The sequence below is a fragment of the Macaca thibetana genome, chromosome 12 (assembly GCF_024542745.1).
Source record: "Macaca thibetana thibetana isolate TM-01 chromosome 12, ASM2454274v1, whole genome shotgun sequence".
NCBI classification, from domain to species: domain Eukaryota; kingdom Metazoa; phylum Chordata; class Mammalia; order Primates; family Cercopithecidae; genus Macaca; species Macaca thibetana.
Window position 1 is genome coordinate 2,126,323 of NC_065589.1, and position 27,436 is coordinate 2,153,758.

Here is a 27,436-nt window from a genome sequence, read left to right on the forward strand (position 1 = left end):
TCTCTAATTTAAAATCTAGACTAACCCCATCACAATTTTCCATTCGGTGCATCCACCCATCCACACTCAAGAAATGACTGCTGTCCACAGTGGCTGTGGAGATTCCAGATGGATCACGAACTGGCACCAGGGCCACCTTTGGGTGCCCCCAGAATAGGGGGCCCATTATGCAGACACATGATGGGAGTCTGTCCACTTGGCTGTGAAATTTGCTTGTAGATTTTTTCTTCTTCAGTTGTGTAAACACTCGTCCATCGTCCATCGTTTCAGCACTTTACCATATTCACAGGGTGTTGATGGGGTGAGAGCTGACGGCTCTCTCTGGCCACCAGCCTTGCCAGTTGTCACTCAGGCGGCATCGAGTGTTTGAGGGCAGGTGGGTCTCACTGTCCAGGACTCTTAGTGCCCAGCCTTGAAAGAAATTAAACTTTTCTTCCAAGTGTAAGGTTACACAGAAAATAGAATTTTTGGTTTAAGACTCAGGATAATTTCATAACTTTTTAGGTTTACTGATCGGACTCCATTTTTGAAACTGATTAAGGTCACAACCTTTAAACTGGGCACAGACATCCTTCACTGACTCACTTGTTTATTCATCTGTTCATAGCTGATCAGGAATGTATTATTTACACATTTATCTTTCAAATAGAAAGTTTTTTAGCAATTAAAATATTTGAGTGGGTTTGGAAATGAACATGTCACCAAAACGCCAGGGGTTCGGTCTAGATCCTGCTGCTTACCGCACAGAAAGCCAATCAGTGAGACGATGGGCACTGCCGGGGAAGAAGGCTTTAATCGGGTGCTGCACTAGGGAGAACAGATCATTCTCAAATCCGTGTCCTCAACAGACTAAAATTGGGGGTTTACATAGCAGGGAAGAAATGTAACCATGTGTGGAAAAGCAGGAATTAGGAGGGCTAAGGAAAAAGAATTGGTCAACAGGAAGCTGGTGCTCCCAGAGGCAGTCATGATGGATGAGGGGTCTTGGGTCTCACTGTCCAGATGCCATGATCTAGTGAGTCTCTGTTCCTTGATACTATTTAGAAGGCCTGCTGGTTGGTTTCCTGAGGAAGGATCTCAGATAAGACAAATGTAACTTTCTCAAGTTTTAAAGAATGGAAGGGTCAATTTCTATGTTTATTTAAAAGAAACCATAGACATCCATTCTAAGGGACTACTAGGCCAGTTGCAACACCCTTCCCCCATTTGTCAATTCCTCAGTCATAAGGAATCAGGCCATGGATCCGTCTGGCTGCTTCATGCTGAGGAGGGGCATTGTGGGCAGCTCCACACCATGGGTAACCCTGCGGCCACCCAAGAATCAAAGGTTAATCTGATACTAGAGTTTTTTGTAAAACACAATCTTTCTCTTTCCAGTCCCCCACTTCCACCAAAGGCAAATCACAGCAAGACCAACCTACCTGCAAAATAAGCTTCAGTGGCCTGATTACTCACACAAAGTGCAGGAAGAATTATTGTCTTTTTTTTCTTTTGAGACAGGGTCCCACTCTGTCACGTAGGCTGCAGTGCAGTGACATAATCATGGCTCACTGCAGCCTCAACCTTCCAGGCACAAGTGATCCTCCTACTTCAGCCTCCAGAGTAGGTGGACTACAGGCATGTATCACCAGGCCTGGCTAATTTTTAAAATTTTTTGTAAAGACAGAGTCTCACTATGTTGCCCAGGCTGGTCTCAAACTCCTGGACTCAAGCAGTCCTCCCACCTTGGCCTCCCAAAGTGCTAGGGTTACAGGTATGAGCCACTGTGCCTGGCCAAGAATCATTGTCCATCCAGGCTCTCCTAAGTTGGCTTTGCTAGAACCTTTCACAAGGAATCTGAGACTCCACCTCAAAGGCCTCTCAAGCCAAGCCAAGGATCCATCTGTACCTTCAGATCCCTGTGTGAATTGGGAGAACCACTCTTCTCAAGGTCCCAAACAACTTGAGGCTCCTAGGCCTGACAGAAAGTGACACAGTCCACTTACCGCAGGCCAGGAAGCATGCAAAGGAACTGCATAGACAAGGTATGAGGCCAGTTATTCTAAGAGGTTCTCATTGGCTCTATAAGTCAATCTCAATTTCTCAAAGCAATCTGCTTATTCTGAAAATGTGCCATTCCAGTCAAAGCCCTGGGAGAATAACCAGTTCCTCCAACTGTGTCCCATTATAAAAGAAAACAGATTCCTAATAAATGCATGCAAACAAATACATTGCCATGAATTAAAAATATTTGCAGTCTCCAAATTCTGGAGAAGTCAGGCAGACACAGAAAAAAGCTTCAAATTCTGTTTGCAAGAGTATACTCTATTGTTAATGGATATAAACAGCTCAGAAGAAAAAAGCTTTCCAGACTCCGAAAAATGAAACAAAAAGAACCAGCAGTGTTTCAAAAAACCATAAAAAAGGTTTCAGTCCTCCACTGCTTCGGTCCATGCAGTCACCTTTGCTATGCTTCATGCTGGGTTAGCCGCCATAACGGGTTAACACCAGCTTTTTAGAGCCCTGGAAGTTTCTTCCTGATCCAATGGCACAATCTCCAAAGTTAACAGAAATGTGCATTCAATAGTCCTTCCCATGAACTCCACCCAAAGAAGCAAGCCCTGGATGGTAGCTGATTATAAGTCACTTTGTGAAAAGAATCAAAGCAAAACAATAATTGTAGATGACGAAAGTCTTAGGACAGCTGTAAAGACACAGCTGACAAGGAAATTTTGTTATTTCTGTATCAGACAATTTAACAATAATTATAACCACTGGCAACATATATTAAGACAGATCAGAATTTCAGGAATGTCATGCAATTCTGGAACACATAATGAACAACGTATCTATATACATGTAACCTAGAGAAAGTTAAATACTACTTTGCATTTGACAATGCTTTCTGTAAAATTCTAACATACCAAATAAGCCTACTATGTCTCTCTTGGACTTTGGGGACCCAATGGCCCCCAAAAAGGTAGTTTGACGTAAAGAAGACTGAATTTAAAACTTGAAATTTTGATTTTGGAGTTTGTCATATATCAAAGGTTAAAGACACTTGATATTATAAAACAGGATCACAGGTCACTATACAAGTGCCAATCCTTTAGCCAAAATAATTCAAATATTTAAAAAAAAAAAAAACCCACAAAAACCTTTACTCTTTGATAGGAGAATCAGTTTCCCAAACAATAAGACCTAATAAAGACAACATGAGGCCAACTGAACCTCTCTTTCTTTTTTTTCCCTGCAGTTTACTCAAAAGAGAAAAATATTTTATTATTGCCTGTAATCCCAGCACTTTGGGAGGCCGAGGTGGGTGGATCACGAGGTCAGGAGATAGAGACCATCCTGGCTAACACAGTGAAACCCCATCTCGGCCGGGCGCGGTGGCTCAAGCCTGTAATCCCAGCACTTTGGGAGGCTGAGACAGGCAGATCACGAGGTCAGGAGATCGAGACCATCCTGGCTAACACGGTGAAACCCCGTCTCTACTAAAAAAGATACAAAAAAAAAAAAAAAAGCCAGGCATGGTGGTGGGTGCCTGTAGTCCCAGCTACTTGGGAGGCTGAGGCAGGAGAATGGTGTGAACCCAGGAGGTGGAGCTTGCAGTGAGCCAAGACCGTGCCACTGCACTCCAGCATGGGCGAAAAAGCGAGACTCCATCTCAAAAAAAAAGAAAAAACTACTTAATCCAAGTGAATGTCACTTAATTTTAACTGTAAAGACAACTAAGTAATTTGAGAGAAATCCCAGTCAATACAGTTTTAAGGACAAGGCCAATCTTTCCTGAACACTAAAACTTTGTCCCCATATCACAGTTTATCCTTATTACCTAAAGGAAAGGCTGTGAAACCAACTCAGATTATTGATTGAATAGAATTACCTTGGAAATAAACATCATGTGAACATTGCTACTCTCACCTACTTTTCCAAGTAAGAAAATAAGTAACGTACTATTTCTTTTCAGAACTTGTAAAAATGCATCTTTTATTTATTGTCAGGAACCTTAACACTTTTACGGCTCTCTAGATCGTCAGAGGTAAGAAAAACCAATCCAGTTTTAAATGGCTGGTGTGCTCTATCATTCTTGGAGGCTTGATAAATAAAGGTAGCTTAGGAACTTTGGATAAACAGAGCAAATGATGAACTGTTGGAAATGCATAGGAAACAAAGTGACTATAGAACCAAATACAGGCCTTCCATTGGAAGCTAGAAAATATCAGTGGTTATATATATATGGATATATAAGTAAAACCCAAAGGAGAACAAACAACAAATCGGTGAAATATAAAAGCAAAAACAAACGGGAAACCAACACCCAACTTTTCTCCTACTGAGTTTACCTTAGAGACTTCAATGTTCCTGAGAGCCTAAAAAAGTGTGATGAATATCTCATACCTGGTATACAAATTACTATCTTTAAGGCCACCAACACCACTATACATTTTGTGTACTTAAGAAATTTGCTTGAGTCATGTGGCCAGTAACTCTTTCAGTGCTAATACTACCTATGCAGAAAAGCAGGTACAGTGTGAGCCAAAGCAATGCAAGCATGGATGTGAAATTTGGCTCTATGCTAAATCTGGCTTCATCCTTAACTATATTAAAAAAGAATTGCCAAACTGCGAATGCATTTTTTTACAGTATTTTTAAATTTACCTTCATTAAGACTAGAAGCTTTAACTGTGACCAATGCTAATTAGCCAGATTTATCTAGTTTTCTATCAAGTTTTAAAGAATATTATCTAAACTTTTTCAACTTTCTATTTTGTCTGTATATACATGAAGGTAGACACACAGAGAAAAATAGAAAAACTACATATGCCTTACACAGACTATATTTGACATACTTGGACTTTCTGTTTTGTCTTAGATTTTTTTTTCTTTTTTAAATAACAATTTTTAAAATATTCATTTTATCTTAGGACAAAAATTTACTGTATGAGATTGTTTCTCAAAATTATTCCCTTTATAACCTTCCTTAATGAAAATACATCTTAATATCCATAATTTTCTTCACATCTCTTTGCCTTCCTTACTGGTTCCTTTATATTAATACCTTGTTTCATAAATAATCTTTTCAAATCCATAATTTGAATCAACCTTTAGGTAACTTACTTTCTTTCTTTCTTTCTTTCTTTCTTTCTTTCTTTCCTTTTCCTTTTCCTTTTCCTTTTCCTTTTCCTTTTCCTTTCCCTTTTCTTTTTGAGGCAGGATCTCACTCTGTCACCCAGGCTGGAGTGCAGGGGCACGATCATAGCTCACTGTAATTTCAACCTCCTGGGCTCAAGTGATCCTCCCATCTCAGCCTCCTGAGTAGCTGGAACTACAGGTGCATGCCACCACACCTGGATAATTTTTTTAATTTTAATTTTTAGTAGTGACAAAGTCTCGCTGTGTTACCCAGGCTGGTTTCAAACTCCTGAGCTCAAGCAATCATCCTGCCTTGGCTTCCCAAAGTGCTGGGATTACAGGCATGAGCTACCATGCCTGGCCTAGGTAACTTTTGAATTAGATGAAAGTGTTGTTTTTTTCAATAAGGACACATCTTCTTTGGCACATCATATATACAAAACTGTACTTTAACTACAATTTTTATTTTTAGTAATCTTAAATTTTAGTGAAAAACTAGGAAGCAAGAAATACTGAGAATTCTAAGGATGCTAATTTCCCAGAGATAGTAAGATTTTATAGATGAGTACATTCCACAATTAAAAAAAAATGTTTCCCCATATCATAACTCTTAACTGGAAATGACCCAGACATCCAACGAGCATCAAAAATGACTAAGATGGGGCCGGGTGAGGTGGCTCACGCCTGTAATCCCAGCACTTTAGGAGGCCGAGGCGGGCATATCATGAGGTCAGGCGATCAAGACCATCCTGGCTAACACGGTGAAACCCCATCTCTACTAAAACTACAAAAAATTTAGGTGGGCATGGTGGCGGGTGCCTGTACTCCCAGCTACTCGGGAGGCTGAGGCAGGAGAATAACTTGAACCTGGGAGGCAGAGCTTGCAGTGAGTGGTGATTGCGCCTTTGCACTCCAGCCTGGGCAACAGTGCGAGACTCTGTCTCAAAAAAAAAAGAAAAAGAAGAAAGAAAAATGACTAAGATTTTAAATTACAAAAAGGATTCACTACAACCATTTATCTCATTTACATGTACTAAATTCTTGTTTGTCAAAAAAGTTACACAAGGATCATTTTGTTTTGGCTGGATTTATAGTTTTATAACCTTCTCTGCCAAACCCTAGAACCTCAAAATATGTAGCAGAGAGAAATATAAAACCCGAATAAAAGGCCAGGCACAGTGGCTCACGCCTGTAATCCAAACACTTTGGGAGGAGGCCGAGGCAGGCAGATCACCTGAGGTCAGGAGTTTAAGACCAGACTGACCAACATGGAGAAACTCTGTCTCTACTAAAAATACAAAATTAGCCAGGTGTGGTGGTGTATTCCTGTAATCCCAGCTACTCAGGTGGCTGAGGCAGGAGAACTACTTGAACCCAGGAGGCGGAGGTTGCGGTGAACTGAGATCACGCCATTGCACTCCAGCGTGGGCAACAAGTGCAAATCTCTGTTGCAAATAAAAAAAAAAAACCCGGATAAAAATAGATGCTGACAATTTCAAAGACACTTGTATTTTTTTTTTTTTTTTTTTTTTTTTTTGAGACGGAGTCTTGCTCTGTCGCCCAGGCTGGGGTGCAGTGGCCGGATCTCAGCTCACTGCAAGCTCCACCTCCCGGGTTTACGCCATTCTCCTGCCTCAGCCTCCTGAGTAGCTGGAACTACAGGCGCCCGCCACCTCGCCCGGCTAGTTTTTTGTATTTTTTAGTAGAGATGGGGTTTCACCGTGTTAGCCAGGATGGTCTCGATCTCCTGACCTCGTGATCCACCCGTCTCGGCCTCCCAAAGTGCTGGGATTACAGGCTTGAGCCACCGCGCCCGGCCTACACTTGTATTTTTATCTTAACATAATGTTAAAGCCAGTTTGTTTATTAAAGATTTACTTAAGTCGTCTGAACTTGAAAATTGCTTAGACTCCTGTACTTAATTTATGAGCACAGTTATTTATAAGCCAATTTTGTAGGCACAACATACAACATAACGAATGTACAACATAAACACATCTAAACATATATATATATGCATACATACAAAGATCCAATAGCTTTTACCTTTAACTCTAGCCACGAGGTAGCAATACAAACTCATCAGTTAACAAACATGTTCACATGGCTAAACTTTGTTTGCCCTAATAGGTAATCCAGTGAAGGCTGTGAACCAAATTTTGGGGTAAAGCAGTTTCCATATGGGTTTGAGTTTTAAAGGCCAAACCTCCCCAGATGTCAACACTGGGGCCAAATGGCACCACACAACAACATCACCTGTTAACCAGGCTTAACCCTGCTTAGAACAGCAACATAAACTCCTGGATACAGGGAACTTCATCCCACTTTCCCATTCACATGTCAAATGAGGCCCATGGGGAGGTCAAACTTCTCTAGATTCCAAAGAATATCAGGGCCAAGAAGATGATCAGTGTATTCCGATTTCCCATGACTATATTGATACAAACAATTACCAAAACACAATCCAACTGCTGCAGCAACAAACAAGCCCCAACTGTGTCCCAACTGGAACAGCCGGGGTGCTTACTTTCTGTCAGGCCTGTTCAACCTGAAAATGGAATTCTTTTGGAATATCCCCAAATTGAGGGGAGCACATCCTGCTGTCTGGTGCCCACAAAAGATAGTCATCCACTCAGACACAAATGTCACATTTCAAAGTCTGTTCTTGGCAATCAGGAACACTGTTGGAGCTGGCAGTGGTGTGACCAAAGAGAGACACCAAAATCTATCTCCAGCAAAAAAGGGTCAGGCAGCTGCTTGAGGGGGTGGGTGGTGCTTCTGAAATTCTTGGCCCATAGCAGCTGAGCCATGAGCAATGCATTCCCGGTCAGGGAACCAAAATCTGTTACTGAAACAGCAGGAGTTTGGTTGAGGTCCTGCTGCTTGCCACGCAGAAAGCCAATCACTGAGACGAGTATTGCCAGGGAAGAAGGCTTTAATAGGGTGCTGCAACCAAGGAGATGGGAGATCAGTCTCAAATCCATCTACATACACAACCCACTAAAATTAGGGGTTTATATTGCTAGGAGGAAATGTAACCATGCGTGGGAAAACATGAATTAGGGAGAGTGAGGAAGAGGAGTTGGCCAGCAGGAAGCAGCTGGCAGATCAGGCAGTCATGAAGGGTGAGGCATTTGCAATCTCACTCTCCAGATGCTGTGATCTGGTGGGTCTCAGCTCCTTGATACTATCTGGGAGGTCTGAGGGTCAATTTCCTGAGAAAGGAGCTCAGATAAAACAAATTTAACTTTCCCAAGTTTTCCGATTGGGAGGGTCAATTTCACTGTTTATTCAAAGGAACCAAAAACATCAGTTATATGGGACAATCGAGCCAGCTTCAAGCACCTGTTAGAAATAGGTGTAAAACAACTGTTCCATCCACAAGGACCAGATTTCCCTTAGACCTTTGAAGGTCCTGCCTCACTGTCTTCTGCCCTTCCGGAACTCGTGGGACTTAATGAGAAGTGGGATCCCCCCGACTCCTGTGTCTTTGTAAGGGTTAATTCTCTTCCTCCTCAAGTCACCTTAGCACTGGGTCAGAGCTGTGGGTCTCTGAAGTTTTCTCGCATTATTTGTCTAGTATTTCTCTCCATTGTGCCCTCCCTACTGTCCTGGAGCTCCTACCTGCGAGATGTTAGAACTCCAGCTCTCTCTCATGTCCCCTGATGTTGTTTTGGAGTGTTTTCTATGTCTTTGTGCTTCTGCTGTTTTGGGGAATTTCCTCAGCTTAATCATTTCCCGATTCACCCCTCAGCTGGGTTGGTTCTGTTACTAGCTCAGTTGTTGCTGTTGCTGCTGCTGTTTTAGGGGTGACATGACATGTAAGGAGGGTGTGGCCTCCGGCTGACTGTCGTGGGTGCACGGCCCCATGCGCCTCCTGGTGGCCTGGGCTGCAGTTACAATGGAGCAGTGGGCTGCCCATTCTCCCCTTGCCTGCTTAGGTCTGCGTCCCTCTGGGGTCAGTAGATTGTCGACTGCAGCACCCGCCTCCCCAGCGTCAGGCGATGCCTGCATTGTATTCCCGTTTCTCTTCTCTCGCCACATACCTCTGCTGGGTGTGGATGCTGCTGGCCCTGGTCATGCTTGAGGCTGTGGGTGTGGGGCTGTGTGGGGGTCCCAGGGGCTGCTGTCAAGCTGGGAGAGTCCTGTTGTTCCTGGGAGTCGGCAGCTGCCTGGAACCTACCCTGCCCTCTGCCTCAGATGTGCCGGCCATCTCCCTGGGCCACTGGTGGATGGGCATGCATGGGCACACCCAGCTGCTCTCCCCAAGTTCCTCTGGCAGGTCCTCATGCTGGTGACTCTTCCCACCATCCAGGCTCACCTGTCTCCCCCTCAGGGGTCTCTCTGGGTTCTTTTCTCTTTCCTGTTTGAGCGAGGCTGGTCTTCAAGGGACTGGGGAGCATCCCTTGACCCAAAGCCCACTGTCCGTTCCCAGCCACGCTCTCCCTTAGGACGGCAGAGCTGCCTCTAGAGGCCAGGGCCCCTACGAACGCCTCGGTCGCTGCTGCACAGCAGTGGCCTCTATGGATGCTGTCAGCTGATGGCTGGGGACACTGTGCGTGGAGAATGGACAGGTCAGGGGCTGGAGTCGGGAGGTCACTCAGGAGCTGCATGGCCGTTAATGTGGTGGGCCTGGCAGGGCAGGGAGGGGCTTAAAATCACACGGGTTCAGGGTGGGCCTTCCTGCCTGCGGCCCTGGCAGACATTAGGCGTTGGAAGCAACACACGTGGCTCGCTTAGCGTGTTGGGAGCTTTTCCCTGCTGCCTTCAGGGACCAGTGTCCTGCACGTTGTGGGGCAGGTGAGGCTGAGAATGGTGCCCTCGGAGTCTCAGCCATGTCCCTGGCATTTGGGCCCCCCAGGTACCTCACCTGTCTCTCCCCACGAGTACGTGCCTTGCCGCCCATCCCGGTGTTTCCTCTGCAGCTGGGCACCCTGACACCACTCCACATCGCTGCCGCCCTTCCTGGGGAGGAGGGGGTACAGATCGTGGAGCTGCTGCTGCATGCCATCACCGACGTGGACGCCGAGGCATCTGACAAGGACAGCACTTACAAGTCCGGCAAGGTGTGTGCCTCGCGACCTGCGGTAGGGGTATGGGGCCTTGGCCAGGTGTGCCTGGATGGATTCACACACTATGCCTAGCCTGTGCTCGCCGAGCATGATGGGCCTCCTGGCTTGGGGCCCAGGCGGTGGAGATCCTGCATAGAAACAACCCGTCCAGATGAGAGCCTTAGTCAGTGAGCTTGTTCTGGTATCAAGAGGCAAAAATGGTTGGTTGGAATGAGTTAAGAACTTGATTCTTCAGGCAGTCCACAGAGCATGGGGGTCCCCATGAGGACCTTTTGCATGTAACTCCATCTCATGCCTTTCGGAAGGGTCATAATTGCAGACAGAGGCCAGTTCCATGTCCTCAGGGCCTCCTCCAACGGCAGGCCAAAGCCAGCTTGTCCCACCAGGCCCTACCAAGCTGCAAAAGACCACCAGTCATGGGCCATGAGGCCATGTCTTCCTGTACAAGGAGTTGAGCCCCTTGAGATTAGGAGCTGTGAGGCTTTCCTTTTTGTGCTCCAGAGCCTTGTCCAGTTGCCGGCACACAGCAGAAGCTATTGAGCACACATACATGCTAGATGTGGGTGTGCGCAGCTCACTGCGTGGGGGACCCGGGAGGGGAGGGCACAGAATGGCTCTGACCCCTGTGGATATTGGGGTATCTCAGGGACAGGCATGCAGGGGACAGGCTCGAAGAAAGTCAGGCATCTGCCTTCAAGAGGGTTTCGCAGGGTGAGACTCCAGACCCGCAGTCTGGGGAGGAAGCTCCCTTGCTCCGTTTGCTTTCCTGTGGGCACACGGCAGGTTCGTGGGCGCTGGTGGAGCCCTCCGTTTTACACAGCTGGATCTGCTGCCCTCAAGTCTGAAGCTCAGCAACGAGCCAGGCCCTCCCCAAGCCTACTACAGGATGGACACGCCCCTCCCCGAGGAGGGGGGCAGGACGGCTCTGCACATGGCCTGCGAGCGGGAGGACGACAACAAGGTGAGGGCAGCCAGGGCCTGGCGGGGACACAGGGCTGCCCAGCAGTGGGGCCACCTTCCAGGGCCTTGTGCCCCCCGGAAGCACGTGTTCTCATGCTGAGTCTTAGGCAGAAGCCAGGGAGCATGGAAGGATGGGGAGGGAAGCAAGGCAAGGCGGGAGGACGGGATTTCACACTCACATGCACACATGCACGCATGTGCACAGGGTCTGAGTGGCGGCATTAAGTCTACTTCTTACCACAGGTCCTGGTCAGACATGTTTGGGAGCCTCTGGCCTGGGCTATGACCATCTGGTGCTGCCAACCCTCCTCTGTCACCCTCCTGTGTCTCTGGCTCAGGACCCCACGGGTGGTCTCATCTTCCAGAGCCCTGGGTGGTGCCCTGCTGGCCCTGTGGCCGCTGCCTCCTGCCTTCCTTAGGGGTTAATTCCTACCAAGTTGGGTGTGGGAACCACTCCGAGGATGCCCAGCGGCTGGGGTGGATGCGGGGAAACTGGGGCCAAGTCTGAGCTTTGCCGTGTGGCAGCAGGTGCAGCCCAAGCCAGTTGGCCATGGAGCACATGGCACACCGTGTCTCAGTTTACCCACTTACAAATGAATGATCCTGGGCCTTCGGCAAGGTGGTAACTTGTGAGGTCCTGACATGAGCATGAGGATGAGTGTGCAGGAGTGCCGTGTGTGCGAGTGGGCATGTGGGTGACACTGGGAAGGGGATGGGCAGACAGGGAGGTGGGGGCACTGACAGGCCTGCCTGCTTCAGAACACCCCTGTCTGGTCAGAGCCTCCTTGGAGGGTGGGGAGAAGGAGGAGGCTTCGAGAAGGCAGCTGGTCAAGAGCCCCGCCGTGAAGGACAAGGCCTGGGCAGTGAACACAGGGCCTTCTGCTCGCACACTTGTGTCCTGATGACAGTTTGGGAAAGTTTTGGGGAAATAAAAGGAGACACTGAATGTGGCACTGTCGTTGTGACAGACCAGCAGGTGGAACTTCAGTGCTGTGGGCATGACGGCTGCAGCAGTCCAGCCATCACATCTGTATCCCAGAAGGGAGGGGAAAGGGGGTCACTTTCCCAGGAGCCCCTCAGCAGACTTCTGCGGGTACCTCCTTGGCCTGGCCAGCAAGGCTGCGGGAAAGGGGAGTGTGCGTGGTGGTTGGGCCAGCCAGACGTGGGGTCTGCCACATCTGAGGGCCACAGTCCCAGCAGAGCACTGGGAGAGGGAGCTGGGCCAGAGAAGAGTCCTTGCAGTGGGGGAGGAGAAGTCGCAGAGGTCAGGTCCTAGTGAACACTTCTGGGAGAAGATGAGGAAGAGAAGGGAGCAGCTGAGGGTTGCACAATGGGACATTCTGACGGGAGCAAGGATGGGAGAATGGAAAGGAAAGCAGAGGGGTTCCCGGGGAGGAGTCAGGGAGGTGGGAGGGCAGGGATGGGGGAGGAGGGCAGGAGGCAGGGAGGGAAAGGCTGGGGGAGGAAGGCAGAAGGTAGGGAGGCAGGGAGGGCAAGGATGGGGGGAGGAGGGCAGGGAGGCAGGGAGGGCAAGACCAGTGGGGAGAGCAGGGAGGCAGGGAGGGCATGGGTTGGGGAGGAGGGCAGGGAGGGAAAGGATGGGGGGAGGCGGGCAGGGAAGCAGGGGGGCAGGGAGGGCAAGAATGGGGAAGGAGAGCAGGGAGACAGGGGAAGGGAGGACAGGGACGGGAGAGGAGGGCAGGGAGGCAGAGAGGGCAGGGATAGGGGAAGAGTCAGGGAGGCAGGGAGGGCATGGATCGGGGAGGAGGGCAGGAGGCAGGGAGGGCATGGATGGGGCTGCCCTCCTGGTGCAGAGAGTGCTCCACCAGCCGAGGGTGGGGCTCTTTACACTCAGGCCGTCCTCTATGGTCACTGAGCCCTGGAGGAGGAGGTGCTTCTCCAGTCACACCTGCTGTATGCCAGGACCTGCCACATGGTCATGTGGTCCAGACTGTCCCTTGTCCTTTCAAACAAACTTTAAATCAACTTATGCATCAATATCCTCCTAGTTTTCATTTGGAAATGATGAATGCTTAGAAAATATCTTCTCCATTTGAAGCTCCATCCACCTCCCCATCCATTCACCTATCCATCCATCCTTCCATCCACAGTTTTGAACACCTTGTGCCAGGCAAGGTAATGGTTGGGAGGAAGTGCCGTTGAGTGACTACATTGATTTCATGGCATTTAAATTAATAACTACTGTTAGGTGCTCCTTAGGGGTGGGGGTGCCTCTCTAACCTGTCATGCTTCTGCCTTTCTCCCCAACCAGTGTGCCAGGGACGTAGTCCAGCTCCTTCTATCCCACAGAGCAAATCCTAACCTGCTATGGAGTGGCCACTCCCCGCTTTCCCTGTCCATTGCCAGTGGGAATGACCTGGTGAGCATGTTCTGCACCCACAGACCTGAGCACCTATGTGTTTCCATCTCTAACGCCCACCCCATCAGTCATCGGGATTTGAAGTTGTTGGCCATTTGTCCGTCCGTCCGTCCATCCATCCATCCATCCATCCATCCATCCATCCATCCATCCGCCCATCTGTCCATCCAACTACCCATCCACTCACTCTTCCACTCACCTGTCTACCCATACACCCATTCTTCCATTCATCCATCCATCTATCCACCCAACTTCTCATCCACTTATCCATCTACTCACCTGTCCATCTACCCTCCACTCATCCATTCATCCATTATTCAACTTATTCATCGTCTCATCCATCCATCTATACATCCGTCCTTTTAACCAATCACTCATGTATCAACCCAACTACCTATCCACTCATCCATCCACTCAACCGTTCACCTATCCATTCATTCATCTATTTATCCATCCATCCATCCACCCACCCACCTACCTAGACATCATCATCCTTCATTCACCCAGATGGAAGGATCTACCATCCACCCATTCATCCATTCATCCATCTATCATGTAACTGTTATTTACTGAGCATCTGCTTTGTACCTGACAAGCACCATTCTAAGCACTAGGTGTTGAATTAAAGTCTCTGCTCTCAAGGATTCTATATTATAGTTGGAGGAGCCAGACCATAAACTAGTATGTAACACAATTTCAGGAAATGACGAGTATTATGAAGAAAATAAAGCTTAGTGAGGGGATGGAGAATGATGGGAAGATAGGCTACATTAGCAGAGTGGCATGAAGTGCTACTCAGATGAGGTGACATTTCAGCAGAGGTCTGCAGAAGCTGAAGGCATTCATAGAGTTTGTAAAAGCTGATGGAGAATGGGGCTTCCAGGTGCTTCTGCAGAGGCCAGCATCTCTGCTCCCTGCTTCCTTCTGTCCTGCACAGAGACGTCCATTCAGTAAGTCACGTGGGGTCCCAGCTCAGGGCTAGGTCCTGTTAGAGGCACGGGTATGGAGGGAAGAGAGCTTTGTTCGGAGGGGCAGAAGCTTGTGGGAGCTAAACACTTAAGGCCCTGTGTCTGGCCACGGCTGTCCTTCCTCGGTGGAATCTGAGCTGGTGGCTGGGCACAGTAGGGAGAAGGGAGGTGTGCCTCATTCTGCATCTGGCCGAGTGGTCACAGTGACACTGGTGTTCCGGGGCAGAGGCAGACAGCTTGGGCACCAGGCAGATGTGCCCCTAACCCTGTGCTGGGGGCACTGGCCCCTGGGCTTGGCTCTCTCCAGGGCTGGAGAGCAAGGTGGGAGCTGGGACCACCCTGGAGAGTCCCCATTATGTCAGGGGACAGAGAAGGTGCTGGAACCGGCCCACCTGGGTGGAGTTCCAGCTCCTCCCTAACAGACCAGACATGGGACCCCTCCCCGCCCAGCGTCATCCTCTGTGGGACAGGCCAACAGCGGGACCCACCGTGGGAAGGATCTATGGGAAGGGCCAGCAGTGGCCTCCGTGAAGCTCCTGCTTTCAGGGGTTAGTTCTGGAGTGGCCCAGCTCTGGGGACTTCCCCACTGTCAGGGGAGGTGACATGGTGGCCACTGATGAGCCTGTCTGTGTATGTCCAGGTTGTGAAGGAGCTCCTGACCCACGGAGCGGACCCCAACCTGCCCCTAACCAAAGGCTTGGGCAGCGCCCTGTGTATTGCCTGTGACCTGACCTATGAGCACCAGAGGAGCTTGGACGAAAGGCTGGCCCTGGTGAGGGTGGGGGGTGGCCCTGGTGAGGGGGGCGGGAGGTTGGGATGGCCCTGGGTGGTAGGGGTGTGAGGGTGGGTGACCTTGGTGAGGGGTGTGAGGGCTGGGTGGCCCTGGTGAGGGGGACGGGAGGGTGGGTGGTCCTGGGTGGGGGGAGGGAGGAGTATGAGGTGGGCTGGCCCTGAGCATGGGGAATGGGTGCTCTGGGAGTGGGGCCCTCATGGACTTCTCTGCCTGACTCTCATTCCTGATCGGCAGTGGATCATTTGTTCTGTGTTCTCCAAGCCTTGGTGGTCTAAATAGTGGAGAAAAGACAAACTGTTGTCTGCTTTTAATATTTTACAGGCCTTAAAAATCATGAAGTGGCAGATCCACTCAACAGACCAGACAGAAAGGTTCCCTGAACTTTATCTCAGTGAAAACAGGATTCAGGATACACATAGGCCTCACCGTGGTCCAGCTGCACAATCCTGGCTTTCTCAATGGTCCACACAGCTGCTGGGCGGGGGTGTGCGGCGTTGTCCCCGGCCACAGGGAGCGGCTTTCTTGGGTGGAAGCTCACACTTGGGAAGTCCTGCCCGCGCTGGAGGCACTTTCTGTCCTGAGCCCTAGGCACGTCCCTCGAGTGTCCCTCCCACATGGCTCCGGGAACTCTCGGCGGCTTCGGCTCAGGCAGGGCCTCCCTTTGTGGCCTGCTGCCTGCTGCTGTCTGCCTGTGCCAGCCCGTCCTGCGCCTGGTGTGGGCACCACCCAGGAGCTTGCTTTCCTCAGTCCATCTTGATACGCACTTTGGTTCTTACCTGTCTGAGGGAGAAAGGGGGAAACAGGAGGGGGGCGAGACTCAGGCGTCTGGAAGCGGGGGCGAGACTCAGGCGTCTGGAAGAGGGGGCATCTGGAAGGTTGTTTGATGCCACAAAAGGGTAGCTTTACTTTAAAGAACTGAGATTCTTATCTTGAGATGCTGTTTCCAGATCTGATTTTAAGGCTCCTGTCCTTCTTCCTAAGACCCTGTTCCGTCTGGGATAGACTATGCAGGGACGCCGTGGTCAGCTTTCCGTAGGTGGCAGAGGATGGAATGAAACAGTGTGTGTGGATAGTCGGCACCATTTCTGGACCTGGGGGCTGGGAGGGGCCCCGATGTGCTTTCTGAGCTTCATGGGGCCCAGGATTGATGACCAGTCTCTTGTTCATCTAAGTCTGAGTGAACAGGAAAAGGACACAAGACGGGAGAGGCAGCTCAGGGGGCAGCGTTGTTGTGTGTGGACGCTGATTGGAAGATGTGTCTTGAACATACGGAATAGCACTTTGTCCGGGGTTGGGGGCTCCCAGTGCCTCGTCCAGGATTAGGGGGCTCCCCAGCGCCTCGTCCGAGGTCAGGGGGCTCCGCAGCACCTTGTCTGGGGTTAGGGGGCTCCCAGCACTTTGTCAGGGGTTAGGGGGTTCCCAGTGCCCCCTATTTTTTATTTATAAAATATAAAAACATTTTTTATCATCTGTATGCCATCAGCCAGTTGTAAAAACACTAATATGGCAGAATTCGATTCGCTTTTGTTATCTCTATGTGGATTCTCTTACCTCTTCCTAGAGTGACTTCTATCAGGGTCCTGTAGTCTGTTTAACGGACTGAATTTCTGTTAGTTTAAGAGTTCTCCAACTGATCCCTTTGGATTTATCTCTTCCTTTCCAATTTTTTTTTTTTTTTTTTTAGACGGAGTTTCGCTCTTGTCGCCCAGGCTGGAGTGCAGAGGTGCGATCTCGGCTCACTGCAACCTCTGCCTCTCAGGTTCAAGCAATTCCCCTGCCTCAGCCTCCCAAGTAGCTGGGAGATTACAGGCGCCCGCCACCACGTCCAGCTAATTTTTGTATTTTTAGTAGAGATGGGGTTTCACCATGTTGGCCAGGCTGGTCTCTAACTCCTGACCTCAGGTAATCCGCCCGCTTTGGCCTCCCAAAGTGCTGGGATTACAGGTGTGAGCCACCGCGCCTGGCCCCTTTCCAGTATTTTAAATCTGTTTCCCGTTTCCTCATTGCCTGAGCCGGGTTCCACCTGAGTGACAGCAGCCCAGCGTGTCCCTGGCCACGGGACCGTTTCTGCGGCGCCTTCTGTACATTTCTGGTAGCTGTCCTTCACCAAAGTAGGGAGCACCCCTTCATTTGCAGCTTGCCATGAGGATTTATCAGGTTGGTTATGGAAAAATCTTTTTTCATTTTTATTTTTTGTTTGCCAAAAAACATTACAGTAACATACCTATAATGTTTTGCCTTTCAAAAACATTACGGTAACATACCTATAACATGAAGTTTACCATCTTAACCACTGCAGGTGTGCGTGTCGTGGTAAGTCTGTTCTCATTGCTGTGCAGCTGTCATCACCCTCCCTTTCCAGAGCTGCTTCATCTTGCGAAATGAAGCCTCTGTCTCCATTCCACACTCGCTCCCATTCCCCACCCCCGGCCTCTGGCCATTCTACTTTCTGTCTGTGAATGTGAAACGCCCCACATACATGGAAGCACACAGTACTTGTTCTTTTTGTGACTGGCTTTCACTCAGCACCCTGTCCTGAAGGTTCATCTATGGGGTAGCTGGTGTCAGGATTTCCTTTCTTTTCAAGGCTGAGTGATACCCCCCAGGATGCAGGGACGACATCTGGCTTCTCCGTTTCTCTGTTGATGGACATTTGGGCTGCTTCCACGTTTGAGCTGTTGTGAGGAATGCCGCTAGTGGCACAAATGGACACGTTTCTCTTCAAGAGCCCACTTTCAGTTCTTCTGGGAACTTGCCTGGAAGTGGGATGGCTCGGTCCTATGGTATAATCATTCTATGTTTAATTTTTTTTTTTTTTTTTTTTTTTGAGTCCAGGTCTCACTCTGTCGCCCAGGCTGGAGTGCAGAGGCATGATCTCAGGTCACTGCGAACTCCGCCTCTCAGGTCCAAGCAATCCTCCTGCCTCATCCTCCTGAGTAGCTAGGATTACAGGCGTGTGCCACCACACCCAGCTAATTTTTATATTTTTAGTAGAGACGGGATTTCACCATGTTGGTCAGGCTGATCTTTGAACTCCTGACCTGAAGTGATCCGCCCACCTCGGCCTCCCAAAGTGCTGGGATTACAGGCCTGAGCCACCGCACCCAGCCATATGTTCAATGTTTTGAAGAACCTCCGTACTGTTTCCACGACAGCTGCACTGTTTCATGTTCTCACCAACAGTGGACAGGGTTCCAGTCACTCCAGACTATCACCAATACTTGCTATTTTCTGTTTTTTTGATAGTTGCCATCCTAATGGATGCGAGGTGGTATTTTGTTTGTTTTTTAAACAGAGTCTCACTCTGTCGCCCAGGCAGGAGTGCAGTGATGTGATCTCGGCTCACTGCAGCCTCCACCTCCTGGGTTCAAGATTCTTGCTGGAATTACAGACGCCCACCACCACACCCAGCCAATTTTTGTATTTTTAGTAGAGATAGGGTTTTGCCATGTTGGCCAGACTGGTCTCAAACTCCTGGCCTTAAGCGATCCGTCTGTCTTGGCCTCCCAAAGTGCTGGGATTACAGGCGGAAGTCACCCCCGCCAGCCTTCTCATTGTGGTTTTGATATGTATTTCCCTAATGATGAGTGTGATGTTGAACGTCTTTCATGTGCTTATTGGCCATTTATGTATCTTATTTGGAGAAATGTCTATTCAACTTCTTCGGCAATTTTTGAATCTTTATTATTATTGTTGAGTTTTAGGACATTTCTATATATTCTAGATGTTAATCCCTTATCGAGTATGTAATTTACAAATATTTTGATATACAAAAGTTTTTAATTTTCATGAAGTCCAGCTTGTCTATTTTTTCTTTTGCTGCCTTTACCTTTGGTGTCATAGCCAAGAAATCATTGCCAAATTCAATGTCATGAAGATTCTTCCTATGTTTTCTTCTAAGAGTTTTATAGTTTCAGCTAGGAACTTTCAGAAATACTTTTCCGTAGCCTCTGGAAAATCTGGTGCTTTTCTCTTATTATGCTTTCGTGGGACCTGAGTCCATGGAGTCCCTGAAACCCTAGGGGTGCCCTGGCTTGGGGGGTGTACATAAACAGTGGTGCTGCAGGACCCTTCTGCTAGAGGCCTGGGCTACCTAGGTCCTGGCGACGCCTCCATCTCCCACCACGTCTTGCTGGTCAGGCTGTGGCAGAACCTTGTTTCAGGGGCTCTTCCTGTGGCGCTCCTGTGGCTGCTGCAGCAGACCACAGCTTGGGCGGCTTAAGCCACAGAAGTGAGCTGGCTCTGGTCCTGGAGGGTGGAGGCCACGGTCGCGGTGTTGCAGGGTTGTGACCCTGGTGTAGACCCTGGTGTAGACCTTGCTGTGGCTTCTGGGGGCTGGCTGGCCACCTCTGCCCTCCTCAGCTCATGGTGTTCTCCTGCATGCACGTCTGTCTCTGCAGCCAAACGTCCCTTCTCAAAAGACAATGGTCATATTGGACCACCTACCACGCTAAGGACCTCACGTTACTTTGATCATCTGCAACGACCCTATGTCCAAATAAAGTCATGTTCACAGATCCCGGGGGTTAGGACTTCAGCTTACCTTTTTAGGGGACCCAAGCGAACCCACCACACACGGCTTCGGCGTTTTCAGTCTTCTTCTCCTTTCTCCTTGGCTGCTGTTCTTGGCCTTGGCCCGTGGTGAGCACGTGGGACGCACAGGCCTGAGGTGGAGCTTGTTGAGGGTCTGGGGTCACCAGGCCTCCTGAATATTCTCATACTAAACTTTCTAAAGATTGTCCCATAAATGAACGCGTGAAGCTCGAGCTCCGGGCCCCCCTGACTCCCCAGGCCCCGGCACGTGGATGGCTGCAGCACCAGGCATGGGCTCCACATTTGTCTTTGAACGGCCAAGGAAGGGGCTGCCAGAACATAGGTTAGCAGTGTTTGGAGAAAAACCACTGCAGAAAGGAGCTTTCATCAGCCAGGGGACCTTTAGAAAGTCCCTCCCTCACTGTCTTTTCTCTGGCCTCCGGGGGACAAAATCCTGTTCTCACAAACATTTCTAGCTCCTCTCACTGGGCAGGCTCTGCTTAGATGTGGGGCCCCAAATTTCCTTAATTTGAGAGCAGAGCAAGTCCGACGGAAGGATCCGTGTTCAAGCCCACTGATCCTGACAGACTCCTCAGAGGCACACGCCGGGCCGGTCAGCTTCAGGCCGCCCCTTCCTCTTCCCGGGAAGGTCCCAGCCTTCCCTCCCGGTGCTGTTCAGCAGGGGCTGTGGTCTCAGAGGCGGAGCCCCCTGGGCAGGGCTGGTTCCTGCAGAGTGCTGATGCTGCTGGGGTCTGAAGAGGCATGGAGGACAGGGCCACTGGAGAGGCGGGCTCCGGGGATGGAGGGGCGAGGTTATCCAGCTGCAGCCGAGGGCATGCCTGGGGAGCCTCAGCAGGGGAACGGGGTCATTGTGCCATGGAGGTGGGGCAGAGTGCCTGGGGGGTGAGGTGGAGGCAATGATGTCAAAGTTCAGATGGGGGTGCTTGGGAGGTGAGGGTCTGGAGGGGAGCATTGGCGAGTAAATGGTTTGGCAGAGGGACAGCAAAGTGTATCTCAGTTCTCACCGTGGATGAGGCGGTCACCCCGGGCAGCCAGGGCCAGGGTTGGAAGATACTCCTGGTGAGAGACAGGCAGGTCAGCAAATGGGGAGGGGCTGTGGTGGGAGAAGAAGGGGTGAGGACATGGGACCTGAGTTGAGAAAGCCCCAGGCCAAAGCACACACTGCACACCCTGCTGGGGCTGGTTGTCCCCAGTGACTCCCAGGGGTTGGGGTCAGTGTGGAGGGGTCTATGGAGACATGGGAGCTGTGGGGATGCAGAAGTTCCCAGGAATGATGTTTGGCCAGAGGGGAGAAGGTGCCCAGCAGGGTGAGACGAAGGGGTGAATCCCAGCTGCTGCCGAGTGGCCAGTCCTGGGAGCCCAGGGGCGGGGTGGGGTAGGGTAGCTGTATCACTAGGCAGGCAGAGCTGTCCAGAGAAGCTGTCCCAGTGGCAGGACTGAGTGACGCCTGGGTGCCCTACAAAAACAACACTTGGGGGATGGGGATGGGCTGGCAAGTCCCCCAGCAACATTGGGCAGGGAAGGGTCAATCCATCATCCACCCACCTGTCCATCACCAAGCACCTGTGGCAGCCCTCACTCACCCACCGTCTGCCCACCTTTCCTGAAAAAGATTTGATGAGGTGGGGGGGCCTCGGAGGCATGTCCAGCAGGGAACCAACTCATGGGGTTTTTGGCATGTTATCATGGCTTCAGCAGGAAGAGTCAAGAAGACGGGGGTGTCATGGGTGGATCTGGGTGGCTCTATCCTCGGGAGCAGTGGAAAACAGCCGCCTCCTGTGCCTGGCGTATGCCTTGCCTGGCCTCACTTGGCCTTGAGGAATCTGTGTATAAACTCCACCCGTGCCCCCATGCGCCAGGGAGTCAGCCGTTCAGGCCAGGCTGGCCACTGGTGTTGGTGGCATTGGCTGCTCCGCCGTCCCGCACTGTGCCTGGTGCCATGCCCAGGGCATTGTTCTCGTGTGTTGCTGAGAAAGCAGGGTTGCTGTGTTTGTGTGGAATGTGTGTTATGCATGTCACAGAGAGTGGGGATCTCGCTGGGGGAGTTGTGTTTCACCAAATCATGGCCCTGCTTGCACTTGGTTAGCAAGGCCCCCATGCACACAGCAGTGAGCCTTCCACAGATGACGGCCTGGTTTTCATTCACTCACACGGGCTGCCCTGAGCCTGCCAGGCCCCCGATAGAACTTGCCTCCTCTCATGTCAGGAGGGGCAGCCTCTTTAGATGATCCTTGCTTTGGATGGGATTGTTGTACCTGTTGGGCCAGAGACCATTGCTGTCGTATGTTTGCCACGAGTCAGGCACACATGCACACAGGCTCATGCATTCACACATTTGTCAGGCATGCTTGGACTCAGACATACATGTGTGCCCTTACTCATGCATGCACACACACTAGCCCCCACTCATGCACAGACACACATGCAGGTGCACACACCCACACTGCACACCTACATGCATGCAGGCACACTCACACCTACCCACCTATGAGCATGCATGCACATATCCACACACACTCACCCACTAGCCCTACACATGCACACACACACATCCACACACATCCACACACCTACCTACATGCAGGCACACTCACACCCACCCAGCCATGAACACACATACACATACCCATGCATGCCCACGCACTGGCCCCCCGCCCTGCACACACCAAATACAAGCATACACGTGCACTTGCTGTCTTGTTGAGCACCCCCATGGCGTGTTGGGATCTGATGAAGAACAAGAGCTGCCTGGTGTCTGCCCTCATGTCACTGACAGCCTGAGGGGAGCAGGACTGTAACGGACTTCACAGACTCCATTGATTCTATGGTGCTGCGAGTCGGGCACCAGGGAGGGCTCCCCGAGGCGTGGCCTAGCCTTGACTTCACTGTGACATCGTTAGGCGAGGCTCAGCCCCAACTCCTTGTCCATGAGGTCAGCCCCGTCTCCGTCTCCCTCTCCCCGTTTGTCTCCTGGGCACTGCTGCACACCTGCGAGGGTGGCCTTGGTGGGGACTGCAGGTGACCGTGGCCCTTCTCAGGCGGTCTTCACTGCTCCCAGTAGCCAGGGTGTCCTTGCGCGTCTGACCTGGTTCTGTTCTCCACAGATTGACCGACTCATCGATCACGGGGCCGACATCCTGAAGCCCGTGACGCTCAGACAGGGGGAAAAGGTGGCGGTGGGCACAGCTGTGGACTATGGCTATTTCAGATTCTTCCAGGTAGGTGGTGAGCCTCCTGTGAGGAAGGAGGAGGAGTGTGGGTCATGTGCAGGACCCCCCGGCTGGGGCATTAGCTCCTCTGGGGCAAAGCTGGGCTCAAGGTTCCTAGTGCCTTCCCCAGAGCAGCCCCTTGGCTGCAGAGGCAACCCCCGCAAAGTGCCGAGCTCATGCCAGGTGCAGCTGTGTGTGCTCCCAGCTTTGTGTGTCTGTCAGGGTTCGTCTTCAGTTATACATCATAAGAGCCGAGAGGGGCCCTCGATCACCCAGAGTCACCCCCGCAGTGAGGGGCGAGCCCGGGACCCTGTGGTGACCCTGGCGCTGTGTGCAGGACCGGAAGATTGCCCACTGCCCCTTCCACACGCTGATGCCGGCGGAGCGCGAGACGTTCCTGGCACGGAAGCGGCTCCTGGAGTACATGGGCTTGCAGCTACGGCGAGCTGTCTTTGCCAAGGAGAGCCAGTGGGACCCCACGTGGCTGTACCTGTGCAAGAGAGGTGAGCAATGGGCCCTGTTCTGCTCTGCTCCACGGGGCAGGGTTCCGGCCTCATGCCTGGGGCTGTGATCTCTGGAGATCTGGACCCCCTGGGGCTCTGGAGGAGCCTTCCTGGGGCTGGCTCGTCAGCTTGGCTTGGCCCAGCCCCTTTGTGTCCCGTCCTCCAAGGAGCTCGTGCAGGAGAGATTGAGAAGGGGGGTCTGGACTGGGGAGGTTCCCCTGGGAAGCGGAGTTGGTGGCCCAGGGCCAGGGCCCAGGTCAGAGGGGCCCCACGCCCAGGAGAGGACTAGGCACTGCTGCGGGAGCCCTGTAGGGAGTTCCAGTCCACCCAGCACAGGGCATGTGGGCCCGAGGCCTGGAGTGGTGCTCCCCTGCATGGTCACACCCCTACAGGGTGCGTCCTGCACACCCCCACACATCCCCAGCTCCCCACATGCACCCACCCCACAAACGTACCATCCATCTACTGATGTCTACTTCCCCATGTACCCACACCCACATACCCACCCTCACCCACCTGGTCACCCCCACATACCCACCCCCACCCACCTGGTCACCCCCACATACCCACCCCCACCCACCTGGTCACCCCCACATACCCACCCCCCACCCACCTGGTCACCCCCACATACCCACCCCCCACCCACCTGGTCACCCCCACTCCAAGATACTCACTCGCCACCCCCACATCCCCACCCACCTACTCACCCCCCACCGCCACATACCACGCCATACCCCTCATGTTCCCACCCCCACGTTTACCTACTTATGTCTACCTCGTACACACAGACCCACTTACACATCCATGCACACTGACACCCACACCCATCCTCTCCTCACATAAAAACCTGTCACGTGTTAACGTGTGTGCACACACACACACGAACCTGCTGATCCCACCCTCCACACTGAGTCCTCAGTCCCATACAGTCCCCCACTGAGCAACCCCCCAGATGCCTTCCCAGCACACAGTGCTCCGCCCCACACACTTCCACATGCTGTTAGTCCGTTTGCGTTGCTGTAAAGGAACGTCTGAGACCAGGTAATTAGAGAAGAGGTTTAATAGGCTTGTGGTTCTGCAGGCTGCACAGGAAGTATGGTACCAGCATCTGCTTCTAGGGAGACCTCAGGGAGTTTCTACTCCCGATGGAGGGCGAAGGGAAGCCTGTCCATCACATGGCAAGAGAGGGAGGGAGAGAGAAGGCAGGGGTGTCCCAGGCTCTTCTAAACTCCCAGCTCTCATGTGAACTAACTGAGAACTCACTCGTCCCCAAGGGGATGGCACTAAGCTACTCATGAGGGATCCATCCCCACGATCCGGTCACCTCTTACCAGACCCTACCTCCCACAGGGGGCCCGCAGTTCAACATGAGATTTGGAGGGGACACATCCAAACCACATCGCATGCTTATGTCCCCACAAATATTTACCAGCCACATGCCCACCCACACACTTGCACACTCCCCAGCATGTATGCCCTGAAATCCCTCAGCCTCACCCCCACAGCTATCTGCACACCTACCCACACACATGCCTGTCCCCACCCACACAGCACACTGCTTCCCCACATCCCACCCAACCACGGTCTGCATACATCTACACACACATATGGACGCCCCCCACCCACCTCCCAAACTCACTTATGTACTGTCACACATGTGCCCACCCTCGCATAAACCCCCACCCCACCCCAACACCTGCCCCATCCAACCCCGGCCCTCACTTATATACCAGGTCATCCACTGCCACCCATGTCTCACACATGCACACAGCCACAAGCCACTCCCATAATATGTGCCCCCCCCACACACATACTAACTTCCCCTTGACACAACCGTAAACTTCCCCCCACCTGGCTCGCCCACCAGTACACATGGATGCACCTTTGCTGAGGCTACTTCATGGCCAGGGTGCCTGCAAGGTGAGGCCCCCATTTGTGTAGAGCCCCACTTGGGGGATATAGGTTCTGCTTTGGGCATGACACCCCTGAGGATACTGGGGTTCTAATCAGGCTTGTACTGGCCCATGGATGGAGGACCAGGCAGGAAGAGGCAAGTTGAGAAGACCCACATCTACTGCCTCCTCCTGTCCATCAGAGATTAGGTCCTAAAATGGGGGTGTCACTTACGGAGAAGTATCCCATTGTCCCGACCCCCAGCTCCAGAGCCTTGGCTCAGCGATTCTGCCCGGGGAGAGACACACCATAGAACAGTGAGCTTCACACCTGGCATCACAAAGAAACCAACTTCATTTTTAACAGAGCAAAGACAACTTCAAGCCTAATGTTGAGAGGCAATTGGAAGGAGATTGGTAAATTCACTGGAGATAGACTAAAGTATAGAATGGCTAATTGCAAGAGAAAACTAAGAAAAGAGAGAGACAGGAGAAGCCTTCCTGTGATCGTAACAAGTCTCACACACCACGAGGACTGATCTAAAGAGCACACAGCATATAAAGAAACATTTATTCAATAAAATCTTTTAAAACTCAGTAAGAACAGAGAATGTCTGTGATATTAAACCAAGATCTACCTTCCTTTTCACCCTCCCAGCTCACGGAGGCAGGAACTCTATTCCAGATGGGTACAGCCAAGAACACCAGTAGAAGGGGGCATGGATGTCAGTAATTCTCATCCTGCCCCCAGCTACCTGTTGCTGAGGCTAAGTTCCTATTGCTCCAGACTTAGTGTGTCTCCAACATGGCCAGGAGGTGGAGGCTCCATTCTTATCTGCAGCTTCCAAGATGGCCAGGAGGTGGTGCAGTAAGAATTACTGGAGGTGATGATGGGCAATATCAAGAAGATTGGTAAACTCACTGGAAATACAGGTGAAACTGTCATCTGCCAGCAATTATATACTATAGTTTGTATTACCTATAAAGTATGCCAGAGAAAAATGAGGAAAGATAGCTGGGAAGAGCCCTCCTGTGGTCAGAACAAATCTTGAATACTGACCTTGGGAACTATCCCTTCAATGAGCTCTGATCTAATTGGATCAGCCTAGGAAGCCATTTATACCCAGGGCACTGTTGCAAATTATGAACAGTCAGCCAGCAATTATCAGAACTAAACAGGAGCGTATGGTCATGGAAGGAGAGAGTCCAAGAGATCTTTGTCCAAACCACTGTCACCTGAGGGTCACTGGACAAACCCAAGGCTGCCTTCCATGAGAAGGAACATCGGAAGCTTTATACTGCAGGAGAGAAATGTATTTCACACAATTAACCCAGCTGGTCATTAACCAAATAAACAGATAGTAATATCCAGCCCCAAGGGAGAAGAATGAAGGGAAATGAACAGGTCCTCAGAGAAAAGTGGGAGACCAACAAGAGAGAAAAAAAGAATGATGAGAAATGAAGAGATCATCAGGGGAAAGTGGACACCATCAAGCACACCAATATGTATATAATTAGAGTACCGGAAGCGGAGGTGAGAGAGAAAGGAGCAGGACAAATGTTTGGAGAAATGATGGATAAAAACTTTCTAAATGTATTTAAAAATAATTTATGTATCTAGGAAGCTTAATGGAGTTTCAAGTAGGATAAAATGGAGATTCGTAAAACAGACATATCAGAGTTAAAATACTGAAAGCCAAAGACAAGGAGAAAACATTAAAAGCAGCAAGAGAAAAGTAACTCAAAACTTACAAGGAAATCCCAGTAAGATTAACAGCTAGCCGGCATCTCATCAGAAGAAATTGGTTGGGGGATGGTCAAGATGGCTAATAAGAAGCATTTCATGCCCAGTTTCTCCACTTAGTAGAACCAGAGCAGTGTATAGACAGTCACACTCCAAGTACTTTATCCAAGAGAGAATGCTGGAACTCAACAGAGAAGTGACAGGGGACACAAAAAGTGGGGGAGGAGGAGGAGAGGCCGCCTC

The 27,436-nt window shown here is 50.8% G+C and overlaps 1 protein-coding gene across 4 annotated transcripts in view; it reads left to right on the forward strand.

Moving 5' to 3' along the window:
• COPS9 (COP9 signalosome subunit 9) overlaps positions 1-27,436 on the forward strand; it is a 394,021-nt gene that overhangs the window by 6,524 nt on the left and 360,061 nt on the right. The window contains exon 1 of one of the 4 annotated variants that reach the window (XM_050751502.1): positions 10,775-10,778. The exons of 1 other annotated variant lie outside the window; for it this stretch is intronic. The gene's annotated coding sequence lies outside the window, so the exon portion shown is untranslated. Of the gene's footprint in view, positions 1-10,774; positions 10,779-15,278; positions 15,284-23,006; positions 23,011-27,436 lie in introns of those variants that run through there. 2 more of the 4 variants (XM_050751516.1, XM_050751485.1) reach the window with 2 other exon arrangements.